General features: G+C 36.2%; 1 long non-coding RNA gene across 1 annotated transcript in view; it reads right to left on the bottom strand.

Annotated features, from left to right (window-relative positions):
- LOC145513442 (uncharacterized) overlaps window positions 1-25187 on the bottom strand; it is a 185999-nt gene that overhangs the window by 59669 nt on the left and 101143 nt on the right. The window contains exons 2-3 of the long non-coding RNA XR_014059398.1: window positions 17720-17856; window positions 16173-16236 (exon numbers count right to left, since the gene is read on the bottom strand). This is a non-coding gene — a long non-coding RNA (uncharacterized LOC145513442). The remainder of the gene's footprint in view (window positions 1-16172; window positions 16237-17719; window positions 17857-25187) is intronic.

The following is a 25187-nucleotide window of genomic DNA, read 5'->3' as shown; positions in this document are numbered from 1 at the left end:
GATTTGCAGTGCTATATTAGTTTCTGTTTATACACACACACACACATATATATATACATGTGCATACACACACATTTCTTTATGCATTTTCCCATTATGGCTTATTACAAAATATTGAATATAGCTCCCTGTGCTATGCAGTAAGACCTTGTAGTTTTTCCATTCTATATATAATAGTTCATGTCTGCTAATCCCAAACTCCTAACACACCCTTTGCCCTTTCTTCCCCTTGGCAACTACAAGTCTGTCTCTATGTCTGTGAGTCTATTTCTGCTTTGTAAATAAGTTCATGTGTATCATTATTTTAGACTCCACATATAAGTGATATCAAAAATATTTCTGTTTCTGACTTACTTCACTTTGTATGATAATCTCTAGGTTTATCCATGTTGCTGCAAATGGCATTATTTCATTCTTTTTATGGCTGTATAGTATTCCATTTATATATTACATATACCACTTTTTTATCCATTCATCTACTTTCTACTCCTTTTTAAATTAATAAGATCAATTAGGATAATCAGCAATTTCACAATCACTGCTGAACAAACAAAATGGTCAAGATTCCAAATCTGAACTATTTGGAGACAGCCAATGCCATCATGGGAAAGCCCCAAAATATCTGTTTCACCAGGGATGGAAAGAGCAAAGATTTGGCATATGAAAGGCCTTTTACAAATAAAAGATGCAAAAACACAGGCTATTCACAAGTTAATTATTGAACGTTAAAACATTTGTGAAAATGCTACATCATTACCTATTTATAAAAAAACTATATTTCAACATATGCTTTAATTTGCTTTCTTTAGTATTTACACCTTATTGAAGTATGTTCCCCATGTGCTTTAATCTTTTTCTTCAATATTTCTACACTGGAATCCCTGGTAGATGGCATTAGAGACAGTGACTTTGTGTGGGATCATGGGTTCTGTTTTCCTCTTTATTCCCAGTAACAGTCAAGTAAGTGATGGATCACCTTAACACTGACCACTTGTGGAATATGGTGTTTTGCTGTTCAGAGTTTTGGACTTTGGCCTTGCTATATTGTTGTTTATAAACTCTGCTGCTAATCCTCTAAACCTTTTCCCTCTTTCTTCACTTTTTGCATCTGGATTTTGGACTGGGAACAGCTTTTGTGGGTTATCCTCATGGTCTCAATAGGATTCTATGCATGCCTCCTTTGGCTGACCTAATTGAATATAGCTCCTACTTGGACCTGAAAACATGTCTGTTTACTTTTCCCTTTGTCTCTCTTGGATGCTATAAGCCCCCTATTGTCTGGGTAAACTTCTATCCTCATTTGTTCTGGCCAAAATCGTTTCCCAAAGTGACACATTTAAGAGCTTCTTCTTTATAAAATAGACTATATGAATTTAAATAAAACAACATTTATCTTTTACAAAATGGATCACTCTAATTTTATACAGAAGCCTACGCTCCCTAACTAGATTTAGACAAGTGTAGACTTAACCCAAAGTAAGATAGTTTGTAGCAAGAATATCCATGTAACCAACAGTAATCCAGTAATACAAGTAGTTGTTTTGATAAGAGCATTTTCCATAATGATTACATCTGTAAAAACTAATTCTTTCATATTTTTCAGATATACTGTCCTTAGAAAAGAAATATATAGGCAGGAAGAAGTGAAGCAGTTAAGAAAGCTTGCACAGTGAGGTAAAAGACTTAAGAGCATGGACTCTGGATTCAAACTACCTATGTCAGTGAATGTCTTTTCTTTTTTTTTTTTTTATTTTTTTTATTTTTTTTTTATTTTTTATAAATTTATTTATTTTAGTTGGGGGCCAATCACTTCACAACATTGCAATAGTTTTTGCCATACATTGACATGAATCAGCCATGGGTTTACATGTGTTCCCCCTCCTGGACCCCCCACCCACCTCCCTCCCCATCCCATCCTTCTGAATGTCTTTTCTTAGACACTATGCTTTAGTAACTTTAGGAAAGTTGCTTTGTCTGTTCTTATTTCTTCATCTAAACCTCTTAGTGTCTTTGTATTAAATGAGATTAAAAAATGTAAATTGCTTAAATTTATGACCAGCACAAAGTTAAGTGCTCCATTAATGTTAAAAACAACTAACATTTTCTGAACACTTATTCTGAGTCAGGTACTCTTCTATGCACTTTTCGTATTTTAATTCTCACAATGATCCTATAAAATTGGTGTTGTTATTCCTACATTAGAAATGATAACCCTTAGGCACATGTGTGTGCTCAGTCGTGTCCAACTCTTTGCAGTCCCCTGGACTATAACCCACCATGGTCCATGGGATTTTCCAAGCAAGAATACTGGAATGGGTTGCCATTCCCTTCTCCAGGGGATATTCCTGACCCAGGGATCGAACCTGGGTCTCCTGCATTGGCAAGTGGATTCTTCACCACTGAGCTACCTGGGAAACCCAACCCTTAGGCACAGAGAAGCTAGTTAATTTCATCCACAATAGAAGTGGATATTTAACTTGTGCCTCTGAGGCTTCCTGAATCCATACTTAACTGTTCCACAATACTGACCTGACTATTGACTAATGTCAAGTGTCTTTATTATTCCAATTTCTAGATCTCCATTTTTGGAAAAAATAAATTTCTAAATTCTTTGCAGTCTATTTTCTTTACAGTTTTGGGGTCTCTGCAACTTCATTAGAATAGCATTTTCATCATTGACTTTCACTCTTCTCTTGACTTTCTAATTCATTAACTTCCTTTGCTTTGGTATCTACTTATACTATAGATAATATGCAAATTCAAGTCTTTTTGAGGAGGGTCAGTGCTACTTAATCAGTGAAACTGTAAGTTCCTTGACAGTCAAGAACATAGGAACCACAAGTGCTGCCCTGAGAACACATTATGGGCTCCATAATATTTTCAGAGGGATGATTACATAACTAATGACTTCAGTTTATTTTAAATACAATGTAAGAGGTTTGAAGCCTCTTATGAATACAGAAAAGCTATCCCAATGCATTATTTAGTATATTTTCTGATGAGGTTTATAGAGAATCTACCTTTTCCTAATTTCTTCTCTGGTTAAGTAATAAAGAACAAATTGATCTTTATGTAATGGCAGGAATATGAATTCAGTCATGCCTAGAACACTATCTCAACCCTGGCTCTGATTCTGCCCCTTAGGTGACAAAGGAACCCAGGAAGTATAGATACTCCAGGAATTCTGACAATCTAAATTATTCCAACCATCTGGTATGGTCTGCTGACACAATGAGGTCATATAAACTCAGGCTCTGCACTCTGATGCTTACTTACTAGGCTGTCTTTAATTCACAAAAAGGTCATTTATGCATGAGGAAAAATTCAGCTGAAACTGGAGCATTTTCACTGATAACAGCACTTGAGGGTGATAAGTCAGAGAGGTTTGTAGTTTCTTAGCACCAGAACTGGGTGTTACAGAACTTTCTCTTACTTATTGATAGCTTAGCTAGACTTTTCTTACTAGTGATAGAGGAACATATCATCATGCGTATTGAACAACCTGAATGTAATAATCTTTAATCACATTAGATGGTTTCTACTTGTGATGCCATCTTGACAGTGTGGATAGGACTCAAATCTCATTTTTTTTCTGAGTGAGGATTTCTTTTTTTAGCTTTTTATCAAACCAAGGGACAGAAGAGCAATGGATTTTCTCTGACAGATATGAGATATTTGTTCTTGGAACCAGTCTATTGTTGCAGGTCCAGTTGTAACTGTTACTTCTTGACCTGTATACTGATTTCTCAGGAGGCAGATAAGGTAATCTGGTATTCCCATCTCTTTAAGCATTTTTCACAGTTTGTTTTGACCCACACAGTCAAAGGCTTTGGAGTATTCAATGAAGCAGAAATAGATGTTTTTCTGAAACTCTCTAGGTTTTTTGATGATCCAACATATGTTGGCAATTTGATCTCTGGTTCCTCTGCCTTTTTGAAATCCAGCTTGAACATCTGGATGTTTATTGTTCATGTACTGTTGAAGCCTGGCTTGGAGAATTTGGAGCATTACTTTGCCAGCATGTGAGATGAGTGCAATTGTGCGGTTGTTTGAACATTCTTTGGCATTGCCTTTCTTTGGGATTGGAATAAAAACTGGCATTTTCCAGTCCTGTGGCCACCGCTGAGTTTTCCAAATTTGGTGGCATATTGAATGCAGCACTTTCACAGCATCATCTTTTAGAATTTGAAATAGCTCAACTGGAATTCCATCACCTCCACTAGCTTTGTTCATAATGATACGTCCTAAGGCCCAATTGACTTTGCATTCCAGGATGTCTGGCTCTCTAGGTGAGTGATCACACCTTCGTGGTTATCTGGGTCATGAGGATCTTTTTTGTACAGTTCTTCTGTGTATTCTTGCCAACTCTTCTTAATATCTTCTGCCTCTATTAGGTCCATACCATTTCTGTCCTTTATTGTGCCTATGTTTGCATGATATGTTCTCTTGGTATCTCTAATTTTCTTGAAGAGATCTCTAGTCTTTCCCATTCTATTGTTTTCCTCTATTTCTTTGAATTGATCACTGAGGAAGGCTTTCTTATCTCTCCTTGCTATTCTTTGGAACTCTGCATTCAAATAGATATATCTTTCTTTTTCTCCTTGCCTTGAGCTTCTCTTCTTTTCTCAGCTATTTGTAAGTCCTTCTCAAACAACCATTTTGCCTTTGTGCATTTCTTTTTCTTGGGGATAGTCTTGATCATTGCCTCCTGTACAATGTAATGAACCTCCATCCATAGTTCTTCAGGCACTTTATCAGACCTAATCCCTTGAATCTATTTGTCACTTCCACTGTAAAATCATAGGGATTTTATTTAAGTCATACCTGAACAGTCTAGTGTTTTTTCCTACTGTAAGATATTCTAGAACAGAGAAGTTATTCTTTATAAATAAAATGTGATACGAGCCACCCTTAAAACCAGAGAAGACATATCAATTTGCTTTTGTCTTGTGCCAATATCAGTTTCATATCTTACTGAGAGTGATCATATCTCAAGAACATATTAGCTCAGGATCAGTAGTCACAGTGAGTTTGGTTTAGTAAGCTTCTGGAAGTAGTGCTGGATGTGAGGGAAGAGCACATTGTCAAGTTTTCTAAAGCTGTTGCGGAGAATGATAAATTGATTCTTTCATTTTTATAGGTGCTACCTTTAACAACAGGTTTTTAATAGAAAAGAGATAATTAAAAGGTTGGATTATGTGCTTTATTGCAGCTTGGTTACCCCTACCTCTAGAGAAATACACCTGCATATGCTACACAGCACAGTCAGAGGGGCATGTAGATTAAGGGCTACAGGACAAGAAGGAGACCAATGAGACATCAGAGCATAATACAATGACCTACTAAAGGTTTGTACTCAAAGGCAAGTCATGGCTCCAAGAGACAGATAAGCAACAAATGACCCAAGCATCATAAGATACATATTAGCCAATACAAACAAAACCGAGTTTATGATTATTCAAAGTCTGTTTGGAGACTCTATGTTTTTTTCCCCTGGGACATTTTGGAAGCTTGAGATGATGAAGGGCCCACAGGGGTGGAGAAATGATGGATGCACATTGAGAAGGAAAAAAAAAGAATGGCCTGGTATCATGAACCCATGAGTTCACAAATCATTGCCTTTTATTCTCACGTCTCTAGGTCCTATCTAAATGCAGCATTTGAGCAGTAACCCCAACAAAGTCTATCATCCATAAGGCTAGAAAATTTATTTTAGTACATAATGTTTTCAACATTGAATAATATTCCACTTTATATTGTTTGAGAGTTAGGCTTCTTTTCCTAACTAAATAATAATCTTATGAGGAAACAGACAGTGTTATATGTGCATGTGTTTATGTACTCCAGAGCACCCAGCAGTACATGATTTCCATAAGAGTTTCTTAAAAAATGCCCATTGAATTAAATTACACAAATATTGTTAAAGAGTTAAGACTACTGGGCAGTTTTAAAGAAGTGATACAGATGGTAAAAACATTATGAATATGAACATGTGAGTGTAAATATATTAGAGACTTCAAAAGGAAGCCATGACATGTACTTTTAAATTATTTCTTTTTGGTGAGAAGTACTTGCCTAAGCATCTAGGCTATTTACTATGAATAAGTATCACAATACTAAACATTGATTAATACTATCAGCATGATTGATCCTTTTTATACAGATCTACCTTATTCCTCTAAGGATCACTTTTAGGGAAATGAAATAAGGAAATGACAAACAACACAAATGTTATATTCATTTAAGCATTCAGAAAAAGAATGGAAACCAGAACTCTTATCTCAACTATGTAACTATTACAATGTTAAATTTTAATGAATTACTAGCAAATCTAATATTGATTTAAAGCGTTCATTTATTATACCACTGTTTCTATTAGGGAAGAACATAATGTACTCAAATGTGTCTTATGTTACAATTAAGAATCATATTTGGTAAGATTCCACCAGAATATAAAAAATTGCCAACATTCTCCTTGCTATTCAAATGTCTGCACCCCGAAGTGGGCAAAATAAATGAAAACTGAATCAAGAAAGATGTAGAACATGTGAAAATATGTAGCTTAGAAGTATACTAAACTTTGAACTGCCCTCCTAAAATATGTGGAAAATTGTAATCAGAATATGGGAATCAAGGTTGCTATTTTGTTATAATAATTTTATTGATTTGTTTTTTGGTTTTAGGCTTTTCTGGTACTCATAGTAAAAAAAAAAAAACCTGGAAGAATAATTCTGATGTGCTACAGTAGAGTTGCATAATTGTGTTGTGTACTGGTGTAGTTGCATGGATTTATAGCATCCACATAATGGAAACCATAGCAACAGCTTTCTTGATAGCACTGAAATTGCAGTCCGTGATGCCATGGCTCCATTTAAACCCATGTGGGGGAATTTATTTTATCTATTTGTAAGGTAAATATACAAATCATTTAAAGAACCCACAGAATGAAGGCTGATAATTTCCCTCTTTAGTCTTCATTCAATGTTAATCCCTGGTATCGGTGTTTTAGACTCATCAGATGCAGGCTGTATGTACTGTCTGCTCATTCTACCTCCTCCCCTGGTTCTTCACACCCCACTGGTTCTGCACCTGGACTTTAGGCAAAGTAGCAAGGGTTGGCCACACTGCTCACATATGAGATCTTTCTCACTATCATCATCACCACCACTACTAGTACCCTCATTGCATGTTGAGTTTACAAATATCTTTTGTTCCTCATACTGGCTGTAATCAAAAGAGAATGGTTGCAAAAGCAGTGGGAAGAGAGTATTTAAACAAAAGATTCCACTTGAAAATGTTCTCAAGTGTATATTAATCACAATTCTATGCCAAATGCATAGAATTTCATGAATTGTTAACATGAGTTAATTGATTATAAATGGAAGCTCTCAAGGTCTCCCCTAGGGAAGTTTGTTCACTCCCAGGTTTAAGGGCCTATAAAAACACCATTAAGAATTTTTAATAGTGTGGTTTTTATATACCAATCCCTTTGTCTGGAAAATCCACTTCTTAACAGTTTTTCCTGGCCCTCCCTTCTCATTCAATCCCCTTTTTAGCACGTTGTCTCTTCCATGATGCCATCCTTGCCTCTGCCTTACTTTTCCCTGTGCTATGCTTCCATTCGTTATGACCTTTATAAGTGTATAACTTATTCTATACATTTTTTCTCCCAATTAAACTGAAAGACACTTTAGAGCAACAGTCTTATTGGCTGCTTCTTTATAGCACCCTAATCTGAACTAATCAGATTTGTTAGTGTAAATCGCAGATTTTGTTATAGATGTGGTTTCCAAATTCCTGTTCTCAGTTTAGTGCTGGATTGAGAAATTTTTAGAAAGACTGATTTCTGAGCCCTATCTTTAGATATTCTAATTTAGTTGATTGAAAGTATGTATAGATTACACAATTTTTAAAAGATATCTCAGCTTTTAGTCTCTGAAATTATACTGGTGGAACAGATGTCCCAAATATTCCTGTCCTGGGTATCCCACATTCAAACTCAAAAGCAAATATATATTTAGCCAAAGTTAAGCTATGAGGAAAATTGGGTAATGGGAGCTATTCTGGTAGTCCCAAGTATCTTAATCTCCTAAACATCCTCCTTCTCCCCTGAAATAGTTAAGAACAAAATGATCTAGAGAAGACATGTATGTGGTCAACAGAGACTTAACTCTTCCCCAAAGTATTTTCATGTCTGTAGTTCATGCCATTTATAACTATTAAGATTTGTATTTCAAAAATTTGTAAATCAACTGGGATATTCAAATATTTCATGTCTAAATATGCATTTTTTAATTTTATTTGATCAAATAAAAATTTTGTGTTTATAATTTATGTTTATTTCTAACTTCATTATTAGGATTAAGATTTTTATTTATACAAATAAAATTATCTACTATAACAGAGTTTCTACCTGGGATCATTTTCCTTTTGTTTCATAATCACCTTAAGAATTTTCAGTTTGTGTTTACTGATAAGATATTCTCAGTTTTGTTTGCTTTGCTTTTTGATCTGAAAATATCTTTGATTTCATTCTTCCAGGGTATAATCACTAGGTAGAGAATTTTAGCTTGTCAATAACTTTCTATTAGCTTAGAGGTCTTTTTCTATTGTTCTTCTAACTTCCAAAGGTCGTAGAAAGAAATTAGCCATCAATCTATCATGCTTTCTTTTTTTTTTTTTTAATAAACTTATTTATTTTAGTTGGGGTCTATCATGCTTTTGAGTGCAACTTATCGTCTAGTTGCTTTTAAGATTTTTCATTGTCTAGTTTTCAGTTTCCTCTGTCTTTGAGTACTTTGTTCATGCATGCCTGAACCCACATATTATGTTTTTTAAATACATCCTCCTCAAATCTTTGAATTTATGTATTTATCAGGTACCAGAAGTTCTTAGCCATTATCTCTTCAAATATTATTTCTGCACTACTCTCTTCTTATTTACTTGGACTCAAGTGTATCTTAGACCTTTCTACTGTATCAACTATAGCTTTTACCATTCTGTATTTTTCATCCTTGCCTTTAGTCCTTAATTGTAGATAATTTCTTTAACATCTTCAGCTTATCAATCTGTTGTTAAATTCATTCATTAATTTTTAATTTGTTATTAGTGGTTATAATTTCTACTCAGGTCTTTTTCAGTGCTTTAATGTTATTTGTATTAGTTTCCAATTTCTTGCTGATGTTTTTAAAGTATGATTTTAATCTCAGAAACAGAGATGTTGTTTTAAGTCTGTATCTGATCACTTTTATTATCTAAAGTCCCTTGGTATCTTCTCTTGTTTCTGGATCATTTTATCTTGTCACCAGGTATGATTTATAGTATTTTCTGAATATATTATTAGAAAAATATTTTCAGAGATAACTTCAAATCTAGGACGATGAAACCTTCTTGAGGGAGGATTTTGCCTATTTTTGCAGGGCATCTGAGGGCAGTAACATTCTCAGAACCAAGGGCTGAGAATTTCCTTGTTCAACTAGATGACTATTCAGAGCGTAGTCAAAAAACAGCTCTCCAGAGTCCCAGTCCAGGTTAGGACTGTTAACAATGGAGCTTCTGCTGTTGGTGGGCACAAAACTCCAAATCTCATTTCCTCTACCTCACAAAAACACCAAGAATATTCATCCTTTCAGCAACTTCCCCAAAATTGGAAAATGGCCTCAGGGCAAAAACCTTAGATGGCAGGGAGTGTTATGAACAAAAGTTCTTCCCCTTTTGCTTAATCCGTGTAAGCTCAGACTCAGCCCCCTACACCTCACATCTCTTACCCTTTACCAGAAACTGTCTCTGAGCTGCCTTTTCTATATGGGCATTTGCTCCTGAGGCACAAACAGTTCTGGTTCAACTCTGAGGTGTAGTTCTCTTCCTATTTTCAGTCTCACAATTTTTCAGTCTCTTGTTAGGTCTCTGAACTTTTTAGAAGGTGATATTTTTGTCAAGCCATTTTAGTTGTCGTCTCCAGGATTATTGATCCTATTTACCAGGACTGTTAGGACTAGATGCTTTAATGATGTATCACTATGTATTTATAGTCATTTTTTATTTGATGTTGGTTCATGTTTTTTTCTTTTCCATATTTTTTTCAGTTTGATCAAATTGTTATTCATATCCTTTTTCATTTCTTAATTTGAGAGTTTCATTAAGCTTTTCATTGCATTAACTACTATGTTCTTTTCTCAATGCTTACTGTCAAACACATATTTCTTTACTATTTTTTAAATTTTTTAAGTTAAAATATAGTTGATTTACAATTCTGTACCACTGTAAATGGCACACTTTGCCATACAGCAAAGTGACTCAGTTATATACATATATACACTTTTAATATTATTTTCCATTGCTTTACTCTCATATACAATCAAGATTTCCAAAACATTTTCAACCAATATGTTTCTGCCAATAAATTGTGACTTTTAAATATTTTTACCTGCCCATTTTTTTCCTCCATGACATAGATGAGACTTGGGGATTCTTTTACTAATTTTATCTTTTCCAAATACCACCCATCCTCTCTTCCATGTGCTAAGTTTTGCTGATATAGCTGAGTAATATTAACAATTTTTTATTTACAGTTGGTCCCTTATGCTTAAAATATCATTAAGTCACTTCTTCCTAGACAGTTTTCTACATATGCATTGTTTTAATGTGTATGCATTGAAATGTTCTTTACTCCACAGTGTCCTTTCTTGGAATTTTTGCACTGATCCATTTATTGCTTCTCCAATGTTTCACTCAAATAGGTTATGCTGCTGATGGATTCTTTCAGTGCTTACATTATCTGTGAATATCTTCCTTTCACACTTACATATTCACTGTATCATTTTGGAGTTGGGAGTCAGAATTTCGTAAATCCTAATTAATAAGTACCCACTATAGGCATAGTTCCTTCCCAAGTGGTGCTAGTGATAAAGAACCCGCCTGCCAATGGCAGGAGACATAAGAGATAAAGGTTCAACCCCTGGGTCAGAGAGATCCTCTGGAGAAGGAAATGGCAACCCATTCCAGTATTCTTGCCTGGAGAATGTCATGTGCAGAGGAGTCTGGGAGGCTGTAGTCCATAAGGTTGCAAAGAGTCTGACATGATTTAAAGCAATTTAGCATGCATGAATAAGCATAGCAAAGTCATCAATGCCAAACTATACTGATATAATCTCATTTCTTGAAAATTACCTTTATAGATTTAAGTGTGTTGCAATGAGGGTGGGACATAGTTGTATAACATTCAAAGAATATAAGTTAAAGTGAGAAATAATCTAATACTAACCAGAAGTCTGAAGTTCTGTGATTACTTTTCCTTTGTAAATAGCTTTTTAAAAAAATTTAGAAGTTTGTCAGATTGTGTTTTGTCCTTAGAATTTATGAATTTTATAGGTATATATTCTTGGTCTTTTACTCTTTGGATGTAGTACTCCCTCAGGAGTGTTGTAAGTTTTCTTTGTCCACTAATTGTGTCTGGCTTTCTGTGGAAATAGAAAGTGGAAGCTTTCTGTGGAATAGAAAGAAGTTTCAGAAGTCTCTGTCAATCTGGATCAGAGGAAAGACTCTCGGTTTATAATATCTTTGCTCTCTCTAAGCCTTAAAGATGGAGTAGTCTCATCTCACATCATCATTTCAGCTCCTTCTCAGCTCCTAAAGACCAAGGGAAATTCTTGAGGAGCCCCTCCCTCAAGGGTAGGAGTGTGTCCATGGGTCTCCAGGATCCATGATCATCTCTTCTTCCCCAGCCCTTGTACACCCCAGAGAATAGAGATACCGCAATGGTTCTTCTCCTGCACTCATGCTATCTCATCTTGTCTCATCTTATGCAGCCTTCTCAGGCTTGTTTACTCCGAAATATTGATAGATGAGTGGGATTTGGAGTTGGGAGTAGAAAAGATGAAAATGACATAAGAATCAACCTTTGCTAAAACCCATATGATGTATTATTTCCATACATTGTTGAATTCAGGTAACTAATATAAGGGCTTTTGCATCTATACACTTAAGTAAAATGAAGTAGAAATATCTAATATATAGATATTTCTACTTCATTTGGTTTGAGATCAAATTTTATCAGCCTGTATTAATTTTCTATTGCTGTATAAAAATTTACCACAATCTTGGAGGTTTAAAACAAATGTATCACAGTTTTTGTGGGTTAAGAGCCTGGTGTTTTTTAGCTGAGACTTCTGCAGCAGACTTCCCTGGTGGCTGAGATGGTAAAGCATCTGCCTACATAGATGTGGGAGACCCAGGTTCAATCCCTGGGTTGGGAAGGTCCTCTGGAGAAGGAAATGGCAGCCCACTCCAGTACTCTTGCCTGGAAAATCCCATGGATGGAGGAGCGTGGTAGGCTACAGTCCATGGGGTCGCAAAGAGTCGGACACAACTGAGCGACTTCACTTTCACTGTTTCACTTTCTGCACAATTACATAGATTATAAAGAAGGCCTGATGCACCCTCGTCTGCAGGCTTGACTAGGGAAAGATCTACTTCCCATATCCCTCAGACTGATGACTAAATTCAAACTGTTAGCTGCAAGTTAAAGTCCCTGTTTGTTTGCTTGATGGTTGTTGGGCTGGCAGCTTACCCCTGCAGGGCTTCCAGAGACCATGCCCTAACCACCTGGTCCTCACAATATTGCAGCTTGCTTCTTCAAAACAACAGGGGGATCTCTTTTTTTGAGTGCTTAACTAATTAGATCAGGCCTACTGGGAACAATCTCCCTTTGAAATAACTCAAAGTCAACTATGGAGCCGGAGAAGACTCTTGAGACTCCCTTGGACTGCAAGGAGATTGAAACAGTCAATCCTAAAGGAAATCAACCCTGAATATTCATTGGAAGGCCTAAAGCTGAAACTCCAACACTTTGGCCACCTGATGCAAAGAGCCAACTAATTGGAAAAGACCCTGATGCTGGGAAAGATTGAGGGCAGGAGGAGAGGGGGCGACAGATGATGAGATGGTTGGATGGCATCACCAACTCACTGGACATGAATTTGAGCAAATTCCAGGAGATAGTGAAGAACAAAGAAGCCTTCTATGCTGCAGTCCATGGGATTGCAAAGAGTCAGACACAACTGAGTGACTGAACAACAACAACAAAGTCAACTGATGAGGGGCTTTAAATTAAATATGCAAAATTCCTTCACCTTTGCTATATAGTATAACCCAATTAAGAGAATGACTGTCTTGTCATATTCCCTCACCTACACTGAGGGAAGGGAATTTTGAGGAGAGATAGGAATTTAGGAGAACTTCTCAGAATTCTGTTTATCAGGTAGCCTCATATATATATACCTTGATTTCTTTTTGTGTATGTGTCTGTTTCTTCTGTAATTCAGAAACAACCTGAAATCTTATAATTTTTATTCTTTTTAGACAATGTTTTATTCAGGGTTTTGTTTGTTTTTTAGCTTCTGGACATACGGAAAATTTTTATTATCACTGTTGCACTGATTCTAATTTTACTGCATTATAATTTAACAATTCTATGATGTTGACTTTATGCTATTTATTAGAGATTTCTTTGTGGCCTAATATTTGGTCATTTTAAAACAATATTCCACATGTTCAAAAAGAACAGAGATTTTCTGCTGTGTGGATATTATGTTATATGCACATATGATGTGAAGATAGACTTCTGTTAGATTAAGCCACTGAGTGACCAGCGTTAATTTACTATCTCAGCAGAGCCTGACTAATACTGTATAACATGAGGAGGTTTACTTATTTAGAAAACAGTAAAATTCACCAAGTTATTTGTTCAGCATTCTTTTAATGCATCTCAGAGTGTGTTCATGGGTTTACTTCTCCCTTCCTGGAGAACTGCCACTAATAATGTCCTCAAAGAAGACTCTTGTGAAGTAAACTTTTCAGGCCTTATTTGACTGAAAATATTGTCTCTTACATTCAAATTACTGTTTGGATCTATAGCTATAATCTCAAAATTACTTGATGTTCACATTCTGAAAATGTTACTACATGGTCTTCTCATCATCAATGTTACCGATGATCCAATGAAACTATGTTCTTACAAGAAAACAGCAATGTGAAGCCTGAAGCAGGAGCAGGAGCTTTTTTCTGTAAAAACACTGATTATTCAGCAAAAAAACAAAAGGAGAAGACAGAAACAAAAATCCTGGTCATTTGCAGTATCTATCAGCTTTCAATTTGGCTCTCCTGTCCAGAAATGTTTCATGCAAGAATCCATCTTTCCGGTTCTTTTTCAGAATTTTACTGTCTTCTTTACTTATTTTAAGCTTGTGGTCTTGGAAGCTCTGGAATTTCTTTACATAACTGATTTCACACTGTTTGACATTTCCTTTGTCTTCTTCTGGAATATCATCTTTTTTCTTAGTTTCTCTTTCGGCGCAGGATCTTATCTTTATCATTTCTTCTTCTCCTGCCGTTTTACTTTTTGCTTCTATATCACCTGCTTCATTGCATCTAATAAAACAGCTATTGGAGGCCAGTAAAGCCATTTTCCCATCTTAAGCCTTAAGCAACCAGGGAGAACACCATTTGATGGCAAAGACAGAGACTGGAATTGTAAAGTTGCAAGCCAAGGGACACCTAAAATTTCTAGAAAACCATTAGAAGCTAGGAGGAGACAAGGAAGGAGTCCCTCTAAGTTTGCACAGAATATATGGCTCTGCCAATACCTTGATTTCAGACTTCTTGTCCTTCAGAAATGTTAAAACAATAAATTTCTGCTTTGAGCTATTAATAATTTAATGTATCAATTTATTATTCAGTTCAGTTCAGTTCAGTCACTCAGTCGTGTCGGACTCTTTGTGACTCCATGAATCAGAGTACGCCAGGCCTCCCTGTCCATCACCAACTCCCGGAGTTTACCCAAACCCATGTCCATTGAGTTGGTGATGCCATCCAGCCATCTCATCCTCTGTCGTCCCCTTCTCCACTTGCCTCCAGTCCTTTTCCTACTGGAAAAACCATAGCCTTGACTAGACGGACCTTTGTTGGCAAAGTAATGTCTCTGCTTTTAAATATGCTATCTAGGTTGGTCATTACAGCATCATTTATTCAAAAGTCGATCGTTTCTTAGTGAACTACCTTTTTTAGCAATCCAATGACATTTATAAGTTGGACTATTTCTAGCCTATCCTTTCTATTCCACTGATTTATGTGTCCATTCTCTAGCAAATAATATACTTTCTTGGTTACTATAGCTTGATTAATTCTTAAAATCATATTGTATGAGATCTCTAACTTTGTTCTTTTTCAAAATATGTTTCAACTATTCTAGATCTTTTTCCTTTTCCATTGTCAATTTATACGAAAATTTTTGCTCGTATCTGAACTGTGTATAACCATTTATAGATTAATTTGGAGATAATTGATATCATGACCATAGTTTGTCTTTCAATCTAATAAATAGGTCATATGCCTTCATTCGATCTAAACCTTCCTGATTTCTCTCATCACTGTTTTATAACATTCAGCATGAATATTTCCTAATTATTTCATGTTTTATATTACTACTCTAAATGATACTATTTTTTAAATTCAGTTTCCGCTTCTTCATTGCTGGTGTGTATAAATAAAATTGAAATTTTATATTAATTTTGTACCCAACAAACTTGTGAAAATATTTGTTAGATTTAGTAGCTTTTTCATAGATTATTCTGATTTTTTTGGTAGAAAACTATACAGTCCGTGGAATTCTCCAGGCCAAAATACTGGAGTGGGTAGCTGTTCTCTTCTCCAGGGGATCTTCCCAACCCAGGGATCAAACCCAGGCCTACCGCATTGCAGGGAGATTCTTTACCAGCTGAGCCATGAGGGAAGCCCAGAAAATTATGCCATTTATGAATTAAAACAATTTTAGTTTATCCTTTCCAATCCTTTTTTTTCTTGCTTTATTGCACTGAACAGAACCCCTAGTATGATGTTGAAGAGGAAAGATGAGAGCAGACATAATACTTGTTTCCTGATACTAACAGAACAGTATTCAGCCTTTTACCATTAATTATTAGTTGTAGGATTTTTCTGTAGATTCCCTTTATTGGAGCGAGACAGTTTCCTTATATTCCTAGTATAACAAGAGTTTTCATCACAAATGAGTGTTGGATTTTGCCAAAAATTTTTTCTGTATCTATTGATACGATCATGTGATTTTGTCTTTTAGTTCATTAATATCTGCTATCCCATTAATTATTTTATGAACCAACCTTGTATTCCTGAGATAAGTCTCATGTGATCGCTGTATAATAATTCTTGATGTTGCAGGACTATCTAAATATGAAGATTCAGATGGTTTAAAAAATAAAAGCATAGAAAATATATACCAAAATACTAATAAAAATGAGTCAAAATGCCTATACTAATATCAGCATACTATATTAATACGATAATAGACTTCAGAGCAAATATTACATGATAAATAGGGACATTGTGAAAGTGAAAGTGAAGTCGCTCAGTTGTTTCCGACTCTTTGTGACCCCATGGACTGTAGCCTACCAGGTTTCTCCGTCCATGGGATTTTCCAGGCAAGAGTACTGGAGTGGGTTGTCATTTCCTTCTCCAGGGGATCTTCCCGACCCAAGGATCGAACCCCAGTCTCCCACATTGTAGGCAGACGCTTTTAACATCTGAGCCACCAGGGAACACATTACATAATAATGAAAACAGATCAGTTTATTAAAACAACTATGCTAAATATGTATGCATATAACAAGAAATCATTCGAATATATAAGGCAAAAACTGATATAGCTGAAATGGAAATTAAAATTTCTACAGTTATAGTTGGACTTCAACACTTCTCTTAGCAACTTATAGAGCTAATAGTCTGAACATGATTTTTAAAAAGAAATAATATTAATCTACATACTTGTCCAAAAATAGAGGACAATATAGTACTTCACAATTAATAGAAGGGCAATAATGGTAAAGAACCCACCTGCCAATGCAGGAGACATAAGATACACGGGTTCGATGCCTAGGTCAGGAAGATCCCCTGGGGGAAGGCATGGCAACCCACTCCAGTATTCTTGTCTGGAGAATCCCATGGACAGAGTCAGACGTGACTGAAGTGAATTAGCATGTATGCATGCATGCAGTATTACCCTAACATCAAAGCCAGGCAAACACATCGTAAGAAAATAATTAGAAACCAATATTCCTCATGAACATAGTCATCAAAACTCTAAGAAATTCTAGCAAACTGAATTCACCAAAACTCTGCCTTCTATCCACCATTGGTCTTGCTTGGGAGTTACTTGTCCTTTCCATTGTATCAGGAGATTTCTGAATGATATTTCCTACCTGATTTTAGACCCATAATGGTTTCTTACCTCCTCACGGAGTAAAGGGCTAACTTTTTGCCCATATTCAGCTGCAACATGTCTTTTCTTGTGTGTTCTGTATGTGACTAGCCTTGCTGCCACTCCTTCAGCTGCATAAGGCTTTTTCTTCACAGATATGCAAAACAAGACTTTGTGCCTCCTCGCCCTTCTCTGTAGCCAGTGATCACTACAGGCAATACTAACTATAGTATTTTTTACTATCTCCTGACTTGACATTGGGCATTCCAGGTGGCGCAGTGGTAAAGAATCCACCTGCCAGTTCAGGAGACACAAGAGCAGTGGTTTCAACCCCTGGGTTCGGAAGATCCCCTGGAGTACGAAATGGCAACCTGCTCCAGTATTCTTGACACTAGTCATTATTCTGAGCACACATTTTTCTGAGAAGGAACTTGCATGTGATAGCAGACATACCTTTGTGAAGTGTCTCCTCCTCTTGTACTTGGTCACAGATGAGGCAGTTCTCGGGTCCAGTTTTCTTCTTGGAAGGGTTTCTCCACTTTAGGATTTCAGGATTGTTGATTACCTTGTGATGTCAGCTCCTTGATGAGCTTAAAGAAACATGATTCTTTATAGCTCTTGCAGATTTTCTTCATTATTAGGTTGCTAGCACAATCTTTGCAATTTTGTACATCCTGAGTGCACAGCAAAGTTTGGTTTACAATTTTGACATCTGTTCAAAATTTTTCTCAGTCATAAGATCAACAAAAAAACACTGATGTTTCCTAAATATAGAAACTGAATGTCTTCCTCTATCACTCTGGCTCTACTTGTTCTCATTGTATATTCTGGTCAATTTTCCATCATGCATTTTCTTCCCTCTTCATCGTGCCTGTCCACTGTTCTTTAACATCTGCCCCCTCCCCATTGTCCTTTTGATCTTTCTGTCTCATCTTATATACAGCATCATTCTAGTGACTTGATCAACTATCCTTCCAGTTTTTTCTTGGTTTAACCCCAAATTTCATCAAAACTCTCTGCTCTCTATTTATCCAGCCTGGGAAGAAGCCTTTTCACCACATCCTCACCCTCCATCACACAATACTGTATGTACCTCTTTGGCATCGCATAACCTAGTAAGCATGAAAATTACTATTATATAAACACCATTTGATACAAGTTTATTTCATTGTAATTTATCTCCGTTTCACAATAGGTTGACATTGTCCAAATGTATCATGATTTCATTGTTTCGGGGTTCCATTACACAGATTTATGTTTCGACAACACCAACCTACTAATGTTAAGCTAGCAGATCAACAAACTGGCAGAGTTTGAATATTTTGATTCTCACTGATTAAAAAAAAAAAGCCATTTTCTTTACTATTTACATTTTAAAGCAACCACCAGATTTAATACAATTAATGTATATTACATAAAAGTGATAATGGTCTCATCATGGGAGTTTTATAATTTAGCAGCTTGATTTTCCATGACTTAGTCTTCCTTCTCATCTATGACCCCCCAGGGAATGATATCCTTATTTTATACACCAGTTTTTTCAAATCTCGGCACTTGAATAATTTCTCTTTTTGCCCAGTAGGGTTGCTTCATCTTGATCTGTTTTCTTCTTTCCTAGTTCTCCTTCTTGCTCTTCTTTGTCTCCTCTAAGTCTCAAACCAATTATGTTTTTTCTCTTCAGGCTGCTACTTAAGATTGTTTCTTAATTATGTTCAACATTCCATGAATATACAGAGAAGCCCCTGGCCAAATGTTTCCAAACTTTATTTTAAAAATAAATGATTAAAACAAATAAAATAATACCAAGCTTACACCCTCGTAATACCTGAGTAAGATCTATTTAAGGAAATGGTAAAACTCTTATGTTGCCCATATGCACAAGAAAATCCTGAAATCCTAAAAGAAGCAATAAAATGGAAAGTTTGACTTTTATGACTCATTTAGTCCAGTTCCTCACTCATAGACAAGAGATGTAACCTCAAATATATTTAAATATCTTTTGATTATATTTTGAACTTAAGAGAAACTTACAAACTATATCATGACAGAAGATGTGATTTGTTTTACTTATATAGTATGTAACAACTTTTGAACTAGTGGTCAACATTTAAAATTTTGGACATTTTACATAAAATTCTGATCTTAGTTTTTCTTTTCTATTGAAGTATGTATGATTTATAATATTATGTTAGTTTCAAGTGTACAACATAGTGATTCAATATCTTTATATGTTACACTCCATTTAAAGTACTTACAAAATAATGGTTATATTTCACTGCACTGTACAATATATCTTGTTGCTTATCTATTTAAAAAAAATAGTAGTTGCTATCGCTTAATCACCTACCCCTATCTTGCCCTTCTCTGCTTCCCTGTCCCCACTGGTAAGCACCAGTTTATTTTCTATGTGAGTCTCTCTGTTTTGCTGTATATATTCATTTTATTGGTTAATTTGATATGTAAGTGATGAGCATTTGTCTTTCTCTGACTTATTTCCCTATGTATGTATGCTAAGTTGCTTCAGTCGTGTCCGACTCTGTGCGACCCCATAGACGGCAGCCCACCAGGCTCCTCTGTCCCTGGGATTCTCCAGGCAAGAATACTGGAGTGGGTTGCCATACTATGTATAATACATTCTATATTCATCCACATTGTTGCACATGGCAGAATTTCATTCTTTATGAAATTACTGTTCTATAATTTGCAAATATTTTCTCCTGTTCAGTAAGTTGTCTGTCTTTCTGTTTTGTTGATGGTTTCCTTTACTGTGCAAGAGGTTTTAAATTTAATTAAGTCCCATTTGTTTCTTTTTCCTTAGGAAGCAGATCAAAATATATATATATATATGTACATATGTCTATATATATGTGTGTGTATATATATGTGCTAGTTTATGTCAGAGTTCACTTCTAGGAGTTTTATGGTTTGAGGTCTGACATTTGGGTCTTTAATCCATTTTGAGTTTATTTTTGAGTATGGTGTTAGAAAATGTTATCCTTTCATTCGTTTACATGTAGCTATCCAGTTTTCCCAGAACCACTTATTGAAGAGACTGTCTTCCTCCACTGGTTATTTTTGCCTTCTTTGTCATAGATTAATTGACCACAGTGTGTGTATTTGTTTCTGGGCTCTCTATTCTATTCCACTGGTCTTTCTGTGTCAGTACCATATTGTTTTGATTGCTGTGGTTCTGTAGTATAGTCTGAAGTCAGGAAGCTTGGTACCTCCAATTTTTTTTTTTTCTCAAGGTTACTTTGGTTATTCAAGGTCTTTTGTGGTTCCATATAGATTTCATGGTTATTTGTTCTAGTTCTGTGAAAAATGTCATGGGTATTTTAATAGGGAATACATTAAGTCAGTAACTTGCTTTGGGCAGTATGCATATTTTAACAATGTTAATTCTTCCATTCCAAAAGCACGGAATATCTTTCCATGTCTTTGTATCATCTTCAGTTTCCTTCATCAGCATCTTATATTTTTCAGAGTGTAGGTCTTTCATCTCCTTGGCTAAGTTTATTCCTAGATATTTTATTATTTTTGAGGCAATTCTTTCTTTTAGAGTCTTATTTCTTGTTATAGCCTTTTATTTTACACTTAGAAAACACTGTTTAACATTTTTTTAAGGTTCATTTAGTATTGATGAACTCTTTACTTTTTACTTGTCTGAGAAATTCTTTAGTTCTCCTTCAATTCTAAATTACAATCTTGCTGGGTAGAGTATCCTGAGTTGTAGGTTTTTCCCATTTATCACTTTGAATATATCACACCACTCCCTTCTGGCCTGAAAAGCTTTGGCAGAAAAATCAGCTGCTAGTTTTATTGGGATTTCCTTGTATATAACTGTTTTTCTTTTTACCTTTAGAAGTCTCTCTTTCCCTTTTGCCATTTTAACTATGGTATGTTTTATTGTGTGTCTGTTGTATTTTGCCTTGTTTAGTATCCTCTGTATTTCATGTGGCTGTATATCTGTTTCCTTCAGGTTTGTGAAGTTTTCAGCCAAAATTTTACCAAATACATTTTCTATTTAATACATACCTGCTTCTCTCTGTGTGTTTCTGCTGGGACCCCTATAATATGGATGCTAGTATGCTTGATGTTGTCCCAGAAATCCCTTAAGCTGTTCTCATTTTTTCTAATTTTTCCTTCTGTTCTTCTGATTGGGCAATTTCCATTATTCTGTCTTCCAGATCACTTGTGCATTCTTCTGTATCACCTAGTCTGCTGTTAATTCATTCTAGTATGTTTTTCATTCCACCGATTGTAGCCTTCATTTCTGACTCATTTTTAAAATATATTTTTCATTTCCTTTAAAAAATTCTCACTGTGCTCATCAATTCTTATCCCTAGTTAACATTCTTAGTACTAATGTTTTGAATTCTTTAACTGGTAAATTGTTTCTTTTTCATTAGATTTTTTTCCCTATGGTTTTTTTCTTGCTCTTTCAGTTGAGACAAATTCATCTGTCTTCTCATTTTCTTTAACTTTCTCTGTTTCTATGAAGTTAGATGAAACTCTTACCTTCTGTGGTCTTAAAGGGGTGTCCTTAAGTAGAAGCATCCACATGGTCTGCATATGCCCACTGGCTTTGGTAGGAGAGCTGTATTTGACATGGACACAAATCATCTCTTTCTCCAGGGCATGCTGGCAGTTATGATCTTCGTAGGAGACATAGTGGCTAGGCAAGGATCCACGTTTGAGCCAGGCTCACTGGCTCAGTGGCCATCACTGCCCTTTTAGGAATGGAGTAATGTACCAAATAGGAGCAAAAGCCCTGAGGATCAAGTTTGGGCTGGCTCCATTCATTTTAAGTGTAATTCTCTCTCCCCTTCCAACACTGACACCTTTGCCCCAGAGGGTAGCAATGCTTGAGCAAAAGGGGCTGGTGTGGAAATTCTGCATGGTTTAGGGAATGAGCTGTAGTGGTTTGCCCAGGGTCAGAGAATAGATTGCTCCTGATGTGTTGCCTGTGTAAGTAATAGTAATGGTTACCAATGTCCTGATCAGATGCTGCTTCAGGTCTTCAGGCCTCTTTTGTCCTACAGCTGAATGCTCCACTAGAACTGTGTTCCCTTGCCCTGGTTTGTTGCCTCTCCAAAGGGTACGGGGTACTTGTGTGTGCTCTTGGTGTAGGACAGGGCAAAGTCTTTGGCAGTCCAGATGTAGATACAGATTTGGTCTGCTTCTGATGTGCTGACTAAATTTAGGTGTCAATGATGGCTGCTCCCACACTGCTCAGAAGCACATTGGATCTGAGCCACCTGTATGTCTCACAGTGAATTCTCTCCTTGGCCATAGCAGCCCTCACGCCAGTGTGGAGCTATGTCATGAAATAAGTGAGGCTGGAGCATTTGCTCAGCTCAGGCTAGAGTGCACACTGGTACAGTCCTTCAAAACTGAACAAACAGATGACCATCAACCCTCTCTGCCCTGACTCAGGAACAGACAAGCATGTGTAAGCTCCTCAGGAGTGGAGTGCAGGCTCTCCACAGTTCTCCTGTTAGTCCCACTGGCCGTTGAACCAGTCAAGGGGGCTTATCTTCCCTGGGTCTGACCCAGGTCTGGGATGCCCAGTAAGTGTCTCAAACTGTTCACTCCCCAGGGAGGATCTCCACCCACGTAATCTCGCTTTTCTTCTGAGTCCCACCTCAGAGACACAGGTCCCAACTTGATTGCTTCTCTTCCTAAACTAATCTGTGTGGATCTTTCTTATAGCCTTGGTTGTATATGAGTCTTTCAGTCTTCAACTGATTGTCATTGAGAAGGTTTGTTCCACACGTTGGTATATTCTTGTTGTGTTCATGAGAAGTAGTAAATTCAGCATTTCCTCTTATCTTGTTCATATTTTAAATAAGACCATTTTGGTCAAATTTGTCTTTTGCAAATGTTTTCCCCAATCTGTGACTTTTGTTTAATTCTCTTGACAGTGTATTTTGCAAAAGAGAGTGTTTTTATTTTAGTAAAGTCTATCTCATCACAATTCTATCTCTCATGGATCATACCTTTGATGTTGTGTCTAAAAAATCATCACAATATCAAAAGGTCATCCAGGTTTTCTCATAGGTTGTTTTCTATGAGTTTTTTCTTTTGTGTTTCATATTTGTCTGTAATCCATTTTGAGTTAGCATTTTTGAAGGGTTTACAGTCCATTTCGGGATTCCTTTTTTTTTTTTTCTTTTGCATAATATGTCCAAATGTTCCAGCACCATTTGTTGAAAGGACTGTCTTTCCCCCATTGCCTTGCCCTTGCTCCTTTGTCAAAGATAAATTGACTGTATTTATGAGAGTCTACTTCTGGGATCTCTATTCTGTTTCATTGATCTGTTTATCTATTCTTTTTAGCAGTATCACAATGTCTTGATTACTGTAGGTTTATAGTAACTCTTGAGGTTGGGTACTGTCAGTCCTTCAACTTTATTTTTCTCTTTTGACATTCTTTACTATATAAACTTCAGAATCAGTGTGTTGATATGTATAAAATAACTTGCTGGAATTTTGATTGGGATTGCATTAAATCTATAGATCAAGTTGAGAAAAACTGACTTTTCACAATAATCAGACTTTAAATTCATGAACATTGACTCTCCATTTATTTAGTTCTTCTTTGATTTCTTTCAGAGTTTTGTAGTTTTCCTTACATAAATCTATAAATATTTTGTCAGACTTGTACCTAATTATTTAATTTTGGGGGAAGTTAATGTAAATGGTAATGTTTTCAATTCAAATTGTACTTGTTCATTGCTGATATATAGGAAAGAAACTGATATTTAAATATTGACCTTATATCTCACAACCTTGCTATAATTAATTATTTGTTCTGGAGGATTTTTGTCAATTCTTCCATATTTTCTACATAGAAAGTCATGCCATCTGTGAACAAAGTTTTATTTCTTCCTTCCCAAACAGTATACTTTATTTCCTCTTTTTGTCTTACTGCATTAGCTAACACTTCCAATACTGGATGTTAAAAAGGAGTACTGAGATATCATTGCTTTGTTCCTAATCTTAGAGGAAAGCTTCCAGTTTCTCACCTTTAAGTATGTCAGCTATAGAATTTTAAAATCTTTATCAAGCATAGGAAGTCATCCTCTGTTTCTAGTTTACCGATTGTTCTAACCATGAAAAGTTGTTAGATTTGGTCAAAAACTTTTCTGCATCAGTCAGTCAGTCAGTTCAGTTGCTCAGTCGTGTCTGACTCTTTGCGACCGCATGAATAGCAGCACTCCAGGCCTCCCTGTCCATTGCCAACAGCCGGAGTCTACCCAAACCCATGTGCGTCGAGTCGGTGATGCCATCCAGCCATCTCATCCTCTGTCATCCCCTTCTCCTCCTGCCCCCAGTCCTTCCCAGCATTAGGGTCTTTTCCAATGAGTCAACTCTTCGCATGAGGTGGCCAAAGTACTGGAGTTTCAGATTCAACATCACTCCTTCCAATGAACACCCAGGACTGATCTCCTTTAGGATGAACAGGTTGGATCTTCTTGCAGTCCAAGGGACTCTCAAAAGTCTTCTCCAATACCACAGTTCAAAAGCATCAATTGTGTGGTGCTCAGCTTTCTTCACCGTCCAAATCTCACATCCATACATGACCACTGGAAAAACCATAGCCTTGACTAGACAGATCTTTGTTGGCAAAGTAATGTCTCTGCTTTTAAATATGCTACCTAGGTTGGTCATAACCTTCCTTCCAAGGAGTAAGCGTCTTTTAATTTCATGGCTGCAGTCACCATCAGCAGTGATTCTGGAGCCCAAAAAAATAAAGTCTGACACTGTTTCCACTGTTTCCCCATCTATTTCCCATGAAGTGATGAGACCCGATGCCATGATCTTAGTTTTCTGAACGTTGAGCTTTAAGCCAACTTTTTCACTCTCCTCTTTCACTTTCATCAAGAGGCTCTTTAGTTCTTCTTCACTTTCTGCCATA

Source organism: Giraffa tippelskirchi, chromosome 7, assembly GCF_054371585.1.
Source record: "Giraffa tippelskirchi isolate mGirTip1 chromosome 7, T2T-mGirTip1v1.2.pri, whole genome shotgun sequence".
Lineage (NCBI taxonomy): Eukaryota > Metazoa > Chordata > Mammalia > Artiodactyla > Giraffidae > Giraffa > Giraffa tippelskirchi.
Note: the sequence above shows the minus strand (reverse complement) of the source record. Positions and strands in the feature narration are given on the sequence as shown.